General features: G+C 39.1%; 1 protein-coding gene across 4 annotated transcripts in view; it reads left to right on the top strand.

The window, feature by feature from the left end:
- Tox (thymocyte selection-associated high mobility group box) overlaps positions 1-14,756 on the top strand; it is a 305,205-nt gene that overhangs the window by 87,700 nt on the left and 202,749 nt on the right. The gene's annotated exons all lie outside the window — the stretch shown is intronic.

The following is a 14,756-nucleotide window of genomic DNA, read 5'->3' as shown; positions in this document are numbered from 1 at the left end:
GGAAATGAGCATTTCTTTCCGTTATGCTATAAGCACGTTACAGTTGAGACACAAAGTAAAATCTCATTTTTGGCTGGGCAGTCTTTCATTGTCTTGTAGTTTCCGCAGCAGTAAGTATCTACTGTTAAAAGCAGAGCGCTGGCCTACTTCTGTCTATTTCCATTACTGTGCGCCTTTGTACCACATTGTCTTTCTCCTGGTGCCTAGTGGAACATTAAGGTTCATAATTATTTTGATAAGATCAGGGTTGTGGGCCCTTTTGTTGTTTTTCGGCTTCCTTATTTGCTAATAATTCAGATTCAGTGCTGAAGACTAACAAATCTCTTGACCAGGCAGGTTGGAAATGCAGAACTCTGAAAATAATACAGCAGCGATATTTTATAGACCTTTCGATGTGAAAAAGCTTATGGTCCAAATTCATATCACTGAGAGAAGTGAATGAGAGCTTACTATTCATGTAGGCAAAGAATGCATCCTGCTGAGAAAATTAATCAGGATTTACCTAAGTAAAAATTATAAACAGAAGTCTCAGGAGTCGTTGATAGGTTACAATATCTAGTTGAATCAATCCTGCACAAACTACACAGGATGATCTGTTTCTTTAAAAAATGCTCAGTGGTGTAAAAAGGAATAAAATTACATTTGTTTTTGGTCCTGAGTGGTTACAGTAGGATTATTGACTACCCTGTAATTCAATGCCCCATTTAACGAGAATGATATTAATTATGAGCACATTATTTTAAAAATTTCCAAAGCAGATTCTTTTGTGTCCACAGTGTGAAAACTCAGTGTCTGCCCATAGTCAGAGTTAGCTCTCCCTACAGTCCAGGGCAGCATGGAGGGGAGGCCAGCAAGTGGTTTGTGTGCATCTGGACCTTTCGGTGTCACTCAGGAAGCCTGGAAAATCTTTCAGCAAAAATGCTCATGCCATTTACCTCAGCATGACCTCACAGGCCCAGCATCTTGAGTCTGTCCAAGGATGTTTTATCCACAGCGCAGCCCACCTTGAAAGTTGTTATTCTAGAATATTCTTTATCCTAGAGTGAAATGTGAGGGCTCTTCTGCGTCACCGAACCCAAGGGTTAAGGTCAAGGGTAAGGGCAGAAAGGGAGATCCTTCCAACGCCTGCCCTGCCTTCCTATGCAGGTGCTTCAGATGTTTTCTCTTCACTTAGACCCTTGTCCATGAAACTGACTCAGCTTCTCTGAGGAGCATGTGAGGCTGCCATTCAAGGACATCTGACAACTGCAGTTTTCCTTGGAACATCACCATGTTAGTTGTTAGAACAATTTCAACGGACTACGTGGCGTTATGAGTTCACACAGTCTTGACTTGCAACTTATGGTCTTAGAGAAAATTTTTAAAAATTTAGATTACTTGAAAACCTTTCGAAACTGAAGCTTTTATGCCACTAGGGAGTGCAAAGCAGTCAGGTGTGCTTAGCCTTTATGCCATGGTTGTTGGTACAATCGAGAACGCACACTCTCTCTTTTTCTTTTTGAGTGGAACACATGAAGGAAAGCAGTTGCGAGAGACGGAAACCAACTCTTTTTCCATTCACCTTATTATTGAGCTGTGGTTTCCCAGCTTCCGTTTCTGTTATCAGAAGATCTGAAGCAAAGCTTCAGTTATGCAGAGAGAATGAGTTAACATCTAATCAAGTAGGAAAATAGCTTTAAACACCTGCTCCGAATTTGTAATATAATATTCAGAATAATATGACCTGGTAAATTACAGTTTAAAACCAGTGTAAGAAGCATGTCCTATTATAATGTCCATCAGGCATTTAATACCATTGTTCTTGTTTATTTCGTTTACTTAAGTTATAAAGAGTGTGTCTCATTCTTCTGAGAAATCTAGCATCTAACAGGTGTTTAATAACAGCATGCCTCTATGAAAATTATCTCAAGGGCACCCTTAGCAAAGGAGAGCAAGTCATTAAATACTAGTTTTAAAGTGACCTCAAAGCTTTACAATTAAGCAGCAAAGCTCACTTGTTATGCCTGTCTCCCTCTAGGGGATGATATGGTGCCAGGGACAGTGTGTTGGTGTTTTGAGAGACACTGGAGAAAGACAAAGAAAGGCAAATTTCTTAGGGTAGTATGCAAGCTGAAGAGAGAGAGGGAGGGAGAAGGGAGGGAGAGAGAGATATTAAGACAGAGAGAGATAGAGAGACAAAGAGAGATGGAGAAGGAGAGAGAAGAAGGGGAAGTGAAGGAGGAGTGAGATCAAAGTACAGTGTGCATGGACATGGCCTTTCCAAATTCATTTATTTCCAAACACAGTAGTATGAGTCTCTAACCGCCTCAGTGTGATAGCAGCAGATGTTCATTGCAACTACTGCAGAAAGCAGTGACTGTAGTGGAAAGGTGCTGGTCCCCAGCAGCCTGATGGAGGTATCACGCCTCCCAGAGGTAAAAAGAAAAATGGACTCTTAAAGGAAAGAAGTCTGCCTTTCTCATGGAGGTGATTGTAGCTGTGAACAGTAAAGAAGCAATATAGACACCCTCAACAGTGTATTATCCTTCATGATAATCGAGGGGGCAGCTAATGATTTGAGTGGGAGAGTGACTCAGAAGTCTACCAGACTCACACTCTACTAAGCTGTAGGAGTCTCTTATTGAAAATCTGCATCTTAGGCAGGTAAAGAAAATAGAAAGGAATCATAGTAAAAATAATTTATTCATATATACATAGACTATTTTGTTGCACGAGCTTAAATTGCCTTTTCCACAGCAACCAGTTTGGATCCAATTGAATACAATAAATGTCTTGTGACAGTGCTTGCATTTTTGCTTTGTGATTTCGGGCAAATGCAGAAAGATTACTGATGCATTCCTAGTCCAGAAATATGGTCTCTATTGATTGCGTTGACATGATAAATAGCAGTTTTACATGTTAATATTTATTCAGAGATGCTATTGCATCTATTATGAGCGTAAGTGCTTATAGAACCATTTATTGACATTCATTTTTAGTTGAGCCTAAGTTATCATTAGTGGTCTTTCCATAAATAGGCATTTGACACTTGAATATATTTAATAAAATGCATGTGCTAATTGTATTTGCCTGGACTCACAAGTCATGTTTTTAAATGGGGAAAATTAAATTGATATTTTTAAGAAATAGATTATTTTTGTTTGGGAGAGAAGTTACGCAAATAAAGACATTTTGTAAGGTAGATGGTTTATTTTCTCCTGGTTATTGAAAACCAAATAAAACAAAAATCCAATCCTGTCATTAGTGCTTTAACTAGCATAATTGGATAATGCTTACTTTTACATTGTTGTATGTCTTAGCACCCAGAATAATTCACTGCACACAGTAGACATGTGGATATTAATTATAAGAAACAATATATTTAAAGAAGAAAATACCAATCTATTGACTAATTTCTGCTAAAAAGAAAAGAAATCTTGTAAATATGGATTTCTATAAATGAATCTATTATTTGGGTCATCAATATTAAACAGTCTGAAAATGGCTTTCTAGCATTTAACATTTAAGAGAATAAAACTGAAAGCTGCAGGTGGGGAAAGATCAGTAGCACCCAAGTATGTTTTGTATTTAATGCCATGGAGCAACAGAAACACTTCAGAAGGCTGACCATGAGTATCAACCTCACTGCAACAACAGGCAGTGTTCTGGTCTTTCCTTAAGCCATATGATTCCTGTATGCTCTGCATTAAAAGGGCTGCTTTTTTAAAATTGTCTTCCTAGCTTTCATTTCCCATATTTTACAACCATCTTCAGACTGTTTGTTTTTATCCCAGGGTTAGTCAGCTATTTATTTCATTAGTATTAAGTGAAACAAGCCAACAGATAAGGAACTGTCTTTTTTTAAATCTATGTCTTTTATAATCATTTCTTTTTTAAGTAATAAATTTACATTTTATAATTGTAATCATGAAATTGCAAATGAAATCAGTTCTAGAAAGATTAATTTAGTTGTGCTCACAGCTGTGAAGATTGTGGAAATAAATATCATTTTGCAATAATGTATTCTTGACAAAGGGCATAACAAAAGAATGATTTCTATTCAGAGATAGTGGGGTATTTATTTTGCATGTTGGGGGAGGGGCATTCGGAGCCAGCTTTTCAACCCTGACCTAGTTTTGTAGCTGCTTATTATTCAGCTATATGTTTGAGAGATTCCTGTAATTTAATTTGGCATCCACTTCTGCATGTCTGCACCTAGCAGTAGGGGCTCATGATATTAGCAGTGTCCCATGCTGAATTGTATTTATTTTAAAACATCCAAACTCTCTTGGAACTCAGAAAGAAGGCGTTAATGTTACTAGGAACCTGCCTGATTGCAGCCAGGCTATCCTGTCCCGAGCGTTGCCATAATTAGTAACCACTGTTGACATTTAGATCCAAATTGAATTTCCTTCTAATTAAACCCAGAGGGGGTTGATCCTCTCAGATGTACAGGTTAATAAAATTAGTCAGAAACTGTTAAACAGTAAGCTGAATTCTCCAAGAGAGCTCTCCCAAAGTATTGTTAAGAATTCTGTAATTAATATTAAAGGCATTCATTAAATTTGAATTGTCTTTTTCGGCTTTGAGTTGCATATGGTTTTGGAGCAGCTATTTCTTTAATTAGGCTTGTTTCCTTTGATAACTACAGTTATTACTAATTTCTCTCCATGTTTGTACATTTTGCATTATAAACACATAAATACAAATCCTTCATACTATTCCTCTGTGCATAATCATACCACCATGATTGAGGAAGTAGTTAATAAACAATAATAAATACTAAACATAAATACAGTAGTAGGATGTGGTCAGGGTCTTCCAGATGATGCTTGTCTGCTCTCTATCGATCCTTGTCTTTCTTTGCCACCAAGATTCTGATGCTTTGGTGTGGGCTCTCAGTGCCTATCTCACAGGAGGTTTCTATGCAATCTTCACAAGGTTAGATGTGGATAGTGTGAATATGGATGGCTTCATCTGCAGAGGGAGCTCAGACTCACTTCAGCTGCCCTGTTAGTTCATTCTATCAGGGTGGCTATTCTTTTCCTCCTTTCCAGAAGGAGTGGACAAGACCACACTCAAGTATGGGAAGTAGAAAGGACAGGAAATTGTAACATAACCAGTCCGGGAAGAAAGGGGAATTTGGTCATTTCACCAGGCAACATCCCATTTTTAACTAGCTTTAGATGTGAGGAAACTTTAGGGACGCCATGCCGATCAATTGCTGTTATAATTGTTGTATTTATGACCTTATTTATTAATATCTTATATACTCTACAGAATAAGAAGATATCGTTAACCTCCTGATCTTATAAAAGCCTTGTTTCAATATGTTAATATTACTTTTAAATATGATTTCTTAATAAATTGTGGTTTTCTAGTTACTCGGTTGAGATTTAGCTGTCATTGTGCATTTTGCATTGTAGACAATGATTGGCTTCTTCCCCTTTTACTCAACTAAAATACAAAGCTTGGGAGGGCAGAACAAGTCTCTTGGGACAGTCGATTTAGAAATAGATTACAACAGGATTTGTCAAGGTCACTTTGATGTTCCACTCCTCAGGAGAGAGATAAGATCATGAAAAATGTTCCCCAATTTCTATTCAAAAAGAAAGGAAGAAGACAACTTCCTTTTCCTACTTAGGTCCCTTAACTAAATTGAATTAAACAAAGACATTTTGAGTCACAATCAAATTCAGATGGAGAAAATTGGAGGCAGACTAGGGCCACCCATGAGTTGCTTAGATAGCCTTTAATGTTCAAAGCCTACAGTGTTTTAAACTAGGGAATTCTTTTGTCTCGTCTTGTGTTGAGACAATGTGGATGTTTAGCCCAGGCTGGTCGGAGACACAGATCTATCCACTTCAGCCTCCCCAGTGCAGAAATTGCATTCATACGACACCATGCCAGGATAAAATGATTCATTTCCACACTTTTATGAATGGGATACATTATGCAACTGATAGAAGCCCTGTGTGAGAAAATCCCAAACAGGGTGTCCTTTAACAGTTCCTTAGACTCCTGCTGAGTGAAAATGGTACTCTAGAAAGTGTGAACTACCAATGAAGCCTAGTGGATATTCTGGAACTGAGGCAACGCTGGTCTGCTAGCCATTGCATGGAAGAGAACGAGACAAAGAGTAACTAATTGAGCTGCCAGTACCAAGAGAAGTAGAGTTGCGTGTATGTGCTGTATATGCTGGTGAGAGCCACGGGCTTGAATGATTTGCCACCTGTCCTTCCTGAGCAGTTTATTTTGGGGTGCTTTTAACCTCAGAGACAGATGTGGATGGGGAAAGGACCCAATTTCTGGGACCTGGAGGCTCCTGGCAGCCTTTTGAGCAAGTCAGAGACAGGCATTTCACCTCAGTTTGTTTCCTTCACGTGGGAGGTGAGAGACAGTGAACTCTTCAGCCTCACTCAGATTCTGTCATGGCTTTAACCCAAGGAGAAAGCATGGTGTTCGCATGAAGACAATTATTTGAAAAGTGTGTTATGATCATGATCAATATTATATTACTGAAAGGTATCATTACGGAATGAATATTAACCCACTTCCCAGGTAGGGGACCATGATTGCCAGTCCAAAATGTCATTCCCAGAGAGAAACTAATATCCTGATTCTGGTTCTAAAGCTAGGTATGTCTTATCTTTCTAAAAATGAAACTAATCTTTGAGCTCTGCCATCTCCCAATCACAGCCAAGACAATGATACAGGTCTAGTTGTCCTGGACATTGATGGCTGAACAATGTCTTCTGCCCAGTTTTCCAGATCACACCCACACCCACCCCCACCCCCCAGCAGTCACAGTATGTTCTAAGAATTTAGAACCAAACCATCTGCATCCTGAGATGCCTCCTTCCTTTATTTTCATGTTCTTTGGCTTCTTCTCTAAACTAAGAATCTGAGTCCTTCCAATGCATGCTTCAAGTGCCAGCTGGGTAGCTGGCTCAATGCACCATGATCATTACATTACTAATCTCTATGCTGGCTGGAGTCTAGGTCATTTGTATATGCTTATCATGACCCTTTAAAGAGATAAGAGCTTAGTTGTTTCTGTTTGAGAGGAGAAAGGAAGGAGGTGACAAGGAGGAACAAAGTGTTCAGTGACTTAGTGGCCTTGCATGGTTCCAGCAAAAAGTCAGTTTCATGCATGCTAGAATTGTACTCCGTGCCTGCTGAAGTTAGCAAGGCTCGATCTTCTTCTTTAGCAAATTCCTCTGGGTATACTGTTTGCCTGCATCATGTGGAGAACAAATTTTCATCAGGACCCAACTTGTGTAGTGACTGCAAAAAAGTAGGCAATACAGAAACATGCCCCACAGAATCAACAAGCCAGGACTCACAGAGACTGTATAGATATGACCTAGATCCACAGCTTGTGTATTATAGTTGTATAGATTGGCTTTGTTGTGGAACTACAAACAGTGGGAGTGGGACTGTCTCTAACTCTTTGTCTCATCTTTGGATCCTTTTCCTCCTATTGGGCTGCCTCATCAGCCTTGATATGAGGATAAGTTCCTAATCTTATTGCAACTTGATATGCAATGTTTGGTTGATATAGCTGGGAGGCCTGCTCTCTTTTTGAAGAGAAAATGAAGTAGAAGCCTGTCTGGGGGAAGATGGAAGAAGGGACTTAGAGGAGGAGAGGGAGGAGAAACTGCACTTGAGAGGTAATATATGAAAGAAGAAAGAAAATAGCAGGTGGTGTGTATAGATTCTTGAGGTGAGGGGGAGGAAACTAAGGCATCTGGAAATGACTGCACTCAGCAGCCTGATGAGAGTGACACATTTGCCTCTCCACTCACCCGCCAGGAAACTCAGAACATGGCTCAGACCTTATGGCTATTCCCCATCAGAAATGTTAGGAAGCAGAAAGAAAGGGGAGAGCTTGAAGACCTGGTGGGAGCTCCAGACTGGAAGAGATGGAGGCAGCAACCTTACTGCCCAAACTGAAAACATTGGAAAGGGTACCAAAGACGTGTAGTTGTTAGATTTTAGGGTGCCAAAAAAAGTTCACTGAGCTCTGCCAACCCAGCTGTCCACAGAAGCTTTGGTTTTCTTAAGAAATGAAAACTGCAAACATCAAATTTCCTTGCCTCTTCTCCTCCCTAAGGCTTGCCCTTTAGTGTCAGCAAGCCTGGTCTGGGGTCCCTATGAGGCTTCACTGTGCTGCTGGTAGGCTTTTCTGGGAGAGCACAACTTCTTTAGGGGTGGGTTTCGCACAGAAAAGCTGCTTGTTGTGCTTAGAAGAGGAAATAGAAATAAATAGGATTTCCCGCCCAAGAGAGAACGTTCTTGACGGATTGAAATCACATTGTTGGCAGGTCTAATCCTGAGTCTTTTTATTACCTTGTGTTTTGTTACACAAGGTCCAGATTCCCTCTGTATCTTTAGGTGCTTTAGCTAAATCATGTGTGATTGTCAAGCCTAAGGTGTTTCATGAGCCAAGAGAAAGGGATTCTAAAAATATAGCACATCTGAAATTAACTTGATGGTTGTCCCTGATTTTGTCCGGCATCCAGGCAAACTTCTTTCTCTAGCTCACTGGCTTTGTCTCATTTCCCAAAGCAAGGATGAGAAACACCCTTTCATGTTGCTTGGGCCATTCAGATGGTGAGGCCAATATGCAAATGGGCACATGTACCAGCGACCTGAACCATATCAGAGAGGCTAATGGAGTTGACATGTACTGTGATCCTTTGTCAAAGACCCTTCCAGTCTTTTCAATTAACTTCCATTTGTTTTTAATAGGAGTTGTGATGATAGGGGGACTATACATGTGTTCTCATGGTGCAGAAACTGCAGATAATAACACTTGACTCATTACCGAACATTGTCAAATGCATTATTATAGTTGATCCTCTTGATAATGCTTTGTGGTATGGATTATTATCCCAGTTTTATTGAAGAGGGCTGTGAAGACCTCCACTCTGAAAGGTTAAATGGATTTCATGATCTCCTGCAGTGTTCAGGTGATACAGCTGGGACCACAATCCCATCCGACCCCACTCTACTGTAGGAGCTAGCCCAGTGCTGGCACTGTGAAATTTTAAATTTCAATCTGAATGGCCTTGTAATGTTTTCATATTTTGTTGTCACTGGCTGTCCAACCTAAAATACTTTGGCCATCTTGTCCACTTTTTAAATTCTTTTGTGATGGTCTTTGCAAAATAAATGAGGAATGATAGTGACAGCCATTGTAATCGCCAACATCTATGAATGCTTCTTAAGCATTAGAGACTTGCTGTACATTTTATTCATATTGTTTTCTTTAATGTTTGCAATAATCTTTTGATTAAGTGTGCCTCCTCTATATATATCTTATTCACAAAAGTCATCACTGAGCTTGCAGATTTTCAGTATCAGAGCCAAGATTTTCCATTGATGTGGTCCGATCAGCTACCTATTGTCTGGTATTGATCAGATTTGCTCTAGGTGCTCTTGGACATACCCTGACAATCATTTTAAATGAGATAGTTCTGATGGGACCTCTATGATACGCCAATATTCCTAGTCAACAACCTGCAAATTCTCTTTCCATATTTATTATAAAACTGGATTACAAATAAGTTACAGATAGTCAGATTTTCATCTACTTTTTTCTGCATATTTGTATCTGTTTCATATCTTGCTTCAGTGGCATCTTGCTACCAGTGAAACTTCAGTTCAATACAAGGAACTAGTGATTTCTCTAGCAATAACTTTTTAGGAGATGTAAGTGGGGTCTCTTTATAGAAGGTTCTGTCTTATAGAAATCACATAACATTAGTCCTCAATAAGTTTGTGCCACTAACAGTGAAATAAATCAGCCAGAGGCTCAGGAGACAATATGAAACTGCAGTCTCCATGCCTTTTTATACTGGTGTGGATATGCTATGTGAATGCACAAATACATGCATGTGTGTGCATGCTTGTGTGCATAAGAGCGTGCTTGTATTCCATTGCATGGGTGTACATGACAGTGGGCATTCTCAGGTATCGGCACTCACCTTCTCCTCTGATAGGGACAAGGTCTCTTCTTTGTGGCTGAAATCACCAGGCTAGCTGGCTTGTGAGCTTCTAGGGATTCACATATTACACTACAGTAAGGAGCTTTACATAGGATCTTGGGATTCGAGCTCAGGTCCTCAGGTTTGTACAAGTGTTCTACTCACTGAGCTGTCTCCCCAGTCCTTGTTTCCTTCTTTATTGCTAGGAAACCACATCCAGAGCAATTGTCAGTGCTTCCTTAGTCCCAACCCATTAATAATCCCATCCCATGGCAACTCTAACCTAAAAAGGTTCGTCAAGATTCTTTATTTTGCAAGTACATTGGCCTCAGAGTACAGTCAGCAGAGACAACTTGTACATTTAGATATGGCTTAGCCCTCTTTTCAAACGAAGGCCCAGAGAGTTCAGCCAGTGTTTTAAGAGTTAGTCCAAGGAGATGGAAATCATTGCTAATTAAAGCTATTTTCATTTGCTGAAAGAAGCTAGTGAGAGCATTGGGACACAGTGGTGCATTCCTGTAATCTCAGCACCCAGGAGACTGGGGCAGGTGGAAAGTGTGTTCCAGGACAGACTGAGATGTAATGGCAAGATCCTGTCCAAAAGAGCTAAAAACAGTGACTGAAGAGGTGGCTCAGTGGTTAAGAATGCTTCCTTTTTTCCCAGAGGACCTGAGTTTGCTTCCCTGCATCCATGTCTGATGGGTCATAATTATCTAGGATTACACCTAGATCTGACACACTTAAAAAAAAAAAAAAACTCCACTTATATGTGGCAAGCACTTATATGTGACAAACACACACACATGAATACAAAGACAAATCTTTAAAGAAGTACCAGAAATGAATGTGAATTTTAAAAATCTTAGTTTATAAAACAAACCAATGGGGTTAGATTTAAATTCAATAAACATAAAATGAGTAAAAGCTGTATCATGGTAGCTTTGGAAACACATAGAGTTGTTTTAAGAAGAAAAGCACCTCAGCTACAGCTAATAACAGTGCAACTTCATAGTCAAACTTTGCCCAGAATTCTTGGTTTACTCTAGTCTATTTAGAGTCTTAACTTTAGTAAATGCTTTATCGTTCCATGTGCTTCCTAAACACTATACAATAGCCATCCATAAAATGCTTTAAAATTTAAACCTTGCTGTTCTAAGTACTACTTTTCTCCCCTTCTTAGTTGGCCATATTTTCAGTAGGTTAAACAAATTTTTCAAGAAATTAACTCTGTTGAACTAAGACAAATGAGAGTCTAATAAAAACTTTGTCCAAGTGTATTAGTTTTGTGTTACTGAAGTGAAATCCCATGACCACCCTAACTTAGAGAAGGAAAGACTGATCAGGGCTGATGGTTCTAGGAGGGTGAAACTCTATGATGGTTGAGCACACATAGCAGACATGGTGGCTGTTGTCAAAGCTGAAAGCTCACATCTTAACCATAAGCAGGAAGCAGAGAAGAAGACATGAATCTCTACACCCTCAAAGTCTGCTTCCAATGGCATCTTCCCTCCAACAAGGTCACAACTCCCAAGCCTCCCAAAGAGAGTAGAGGACTAAGTACTCAAATGCCTGGAACCATGGTGGCCATTGGTCACTCAGACCATCACAGCAATTGCAAGCAATGATGGCAGCTTCATGTTTCTAGCTGAGCAGTGGTGATAGTGATAGCCATGAGGACACAGAGGGAACAGTGTTTCTTTTGTGTGGGCTGAGAAAGAAACTCGATTTTAATCCGGTAACACCAAATAGACTAGAATCTTTCAGCTTTTCTTCATGTTGGCAGCCCCAGACTTTACGTCCCAATTCCATCAACAACTATGTACATAGTGCATTTTATGCCCAGAATTATTTGTAGTGGTTTTATGGTTTAAGGAAGGGCGGGAGGACAGAACCAATGGCTTCCTAGTACTCGATAAGCACATTTTCCACTGAGCCATGCTCAAATTCTTAGCGTTAGTCTACATGAAACTGAGACAAGAGAAGATCTGCCTGTTCCAAAGTGAGGAAGCAAATTGGACCAGAGCACTGGTGAGCCAGCAGAAATCGTTGAATTCAAACATACTTCCTTTTTTCTAAAAATCATTTCTTGATGTGAAGATCTGTGCACACACACACACACACACACACACACACACACAAAATCTAATAATTCTAAATTTTGTCTCAGTTGTTACAATTCGCTTTAAACGTGTCTTTCCAGAATTAAAGCCAGGGTCTTACCACAGACCAAAGTTAATGACTGTGCTTAAAAACTTGGCTGTAGGTATTGCTATCAACAGCTAAGTTTATATTTAGTGTTTGTTACCAGAGGATTACATAAATGCTGGTCTCCTGTGACTAATGTATGGGACATAAGAGATGAGACAAGTATACAGTTCTAATCTAACAGTCCTTGACTATGGATAAAACTATGAAACTTACTAGGACCTAACCCATGCATGCGTATGCATACATGTATATGTACACATGTATGTATGTATGTATGTATGTGTATATACATACACATATGCATGTACATTATATGTATGTATGTATGTATGTATGTATGTATGTATGTATATTGCTATTTCCTTTCTCAGACAGAAAGCAATGAATCCTTTAAAGCATAGAATTATATAGACATCATGCTGGTCAAGTAACCTAAGGGCTTTATGAAACAGCAGCTCAATTTCCTGTGAAATTTTTTCTATTATTCTTTTGTCAGTGGTCCATGTTTTCCAGTACTAGAGGCTTAGGAGTTCATGTGGAAAAAGTCAGAGAACACTGAACATGATGCACACTGGATCTAAAGCATGAACATTTGGGACCTCTTCTTTCCGGAGAACTAAGAATGGCCCTGTCCCACACTGCTATACTGACTCAAATATCAGGCAGGATCTGTGAACATAATGAAGTGATGTAGAGAGGTTTACAGAAGCATTGTGTGTGGTTGTGACCAGTGGAGGCAAGGAAGACAGCCAAGGGCTGGGCTTTGCAATAACATGGCGAGAGTAGACCCTAGAGTTCATTTTGTGCATAGAATGATCTGAGAAAGAAAACACATAGTTACCACTCAAGAGATGGCTCCAAGCCCACTAGGGAAGCAATGCTTTTCTTTCTGTCCCACCCTAGGACACTGGCTTGGGCTTGTGGTATCTCTGCAGTTGGTGGGAAAGACCTTGTGCTTCACATCCTGAGGGTTCCATGACCATGTCTGTCATCCCCGAACTAACCTGATCAACAGATCTTCACTTGGTCTTAGCTTCATTTGAGAAAAAGAGGTTTTTAAACGGTGGAAGGTTAGTTGTGTTATTTATGTTGAATTCTACTAGAAAGCCTCACAGTTCTAGCCTAGTGTGACTTTCTCCCCTGAAAATTAATACTGAACAAACTCAGCAATGTGGTCCTTGAAGTCATTAGTCACTGGTCTAGAATCCCATCACAGGTACAGGATTTTATTGCTCATTTAATAACAACTGATTCTAAAGTGTCTTTTTCAGGTCAATTTAGTATTTTTAAACAAATAATAAGTCTAATACATGTAATTAGTTTCATTGTAGAAGAAAAATTTAAAACTATGTATCATAATTTTCTTGGTAAGACTGTGTCTTCTATAGTATCTGCCAGGCACTGAGCAGCTCTCATAAAGCTGTCCCTGCAAGACAGAACCTTTATCCCATTATTCAGATGATACTTCGTCTCTCTGAAATAGTAAAATGTATCTTCTCAAATCTTCATAGTTATTTAAGCGGGAAAGCCAAGACTCAAGACCTATATTGTTTCTGGTCTCACAATTAGTCACATCAAACATTCTGGATTACAGATCTTTAATTTTATAATGCATGTAAGTGTTAAAGCCTGTATGTTATGAAATGTAAATGTGACATGGAGATTGGTACCATAATTTTATACTTGGAATGATGACTAAAAGCTTTACAAATGGTGAGGACCACGAGATTGAGGTAGTGTGCAGTGGATAGTTCTAAAACTCACCTCAGTGAGGGGAAGATAAAGTCATAGAAAATAGCACTTGACTGGACTCAAACTGCACTACTTGTTCACAATTGATTGTGTGTTGTTCAACCACAAAGATAAATAAGAACCCAGTATTCTGCAAGAGAAAAGTGGCTTAGATGTCAGAGAGACAGTCTGACTATTTTTATCTCTCAGTTGTAAACCATAGCTTACAGAGGCTGCGATGACATTGAACTGTTTTTTTCTATGGTGATTTACAGCCTGTGTAGTACATTTGTAAGAGCAGATGTCACATTTTATGTATTTGAAGGTGTCAGCTCTCTGACTTATATCTGAAGATTCTGCCCTTGAATCAATAGAATGTAGTGATTTCCATTTCTTAAAAGTGATTTTTCCAGCATCGTAAAAGACATGGAGTGAGTATTGGGGATTATAATGCTGCCGTTAAACACTTCCTTCTAGTCTTGCTTTTCATATACATCGTGATGTTCATCATCACTTTGTAGAATCTGACTTGAATAAACAACCATTCAATGAGCTGACCACGTTTGCATTTAAACACATTAAAAATATTTGCCTGGCTGTCCAGAGTCTGAGATGGATTGAGCAAAAGAAAATACATCAGGGTTTCCATAATAAAATTTACTCTTAGAAAGTCCACATGTATGTTATTCATCTCATATTTCAAATTGATTTTCATTTTACCATTTAGGGTACAGTTACTGGTAGTCTCATCTTTTAAAAAGTCAAATTTGCATTTAAATAGAAACTGTTTCAATCATTTAACATCTCAAAATCTAAACATTTTATTCATTCTTTTTTTTTTTTTTT

Source organism: Mus musculus, chromosome 4 (genome assembly GCF_000001635.26).
Source record: "Mus musculus strain C57BL/6J chromosome 4, GRCm38.p6 C57BL/6J".
Classification (NCBI taxonomy): Eukaryota; Metazoa; Chordata; class Mammalia; order Rodentia; family Muridae; genus Mus; species Mus musculus.
Note: the sequence above shows the minus strand (reverse complement) of the source record. Positions and strands in the feature narration are given on the sequence as shown.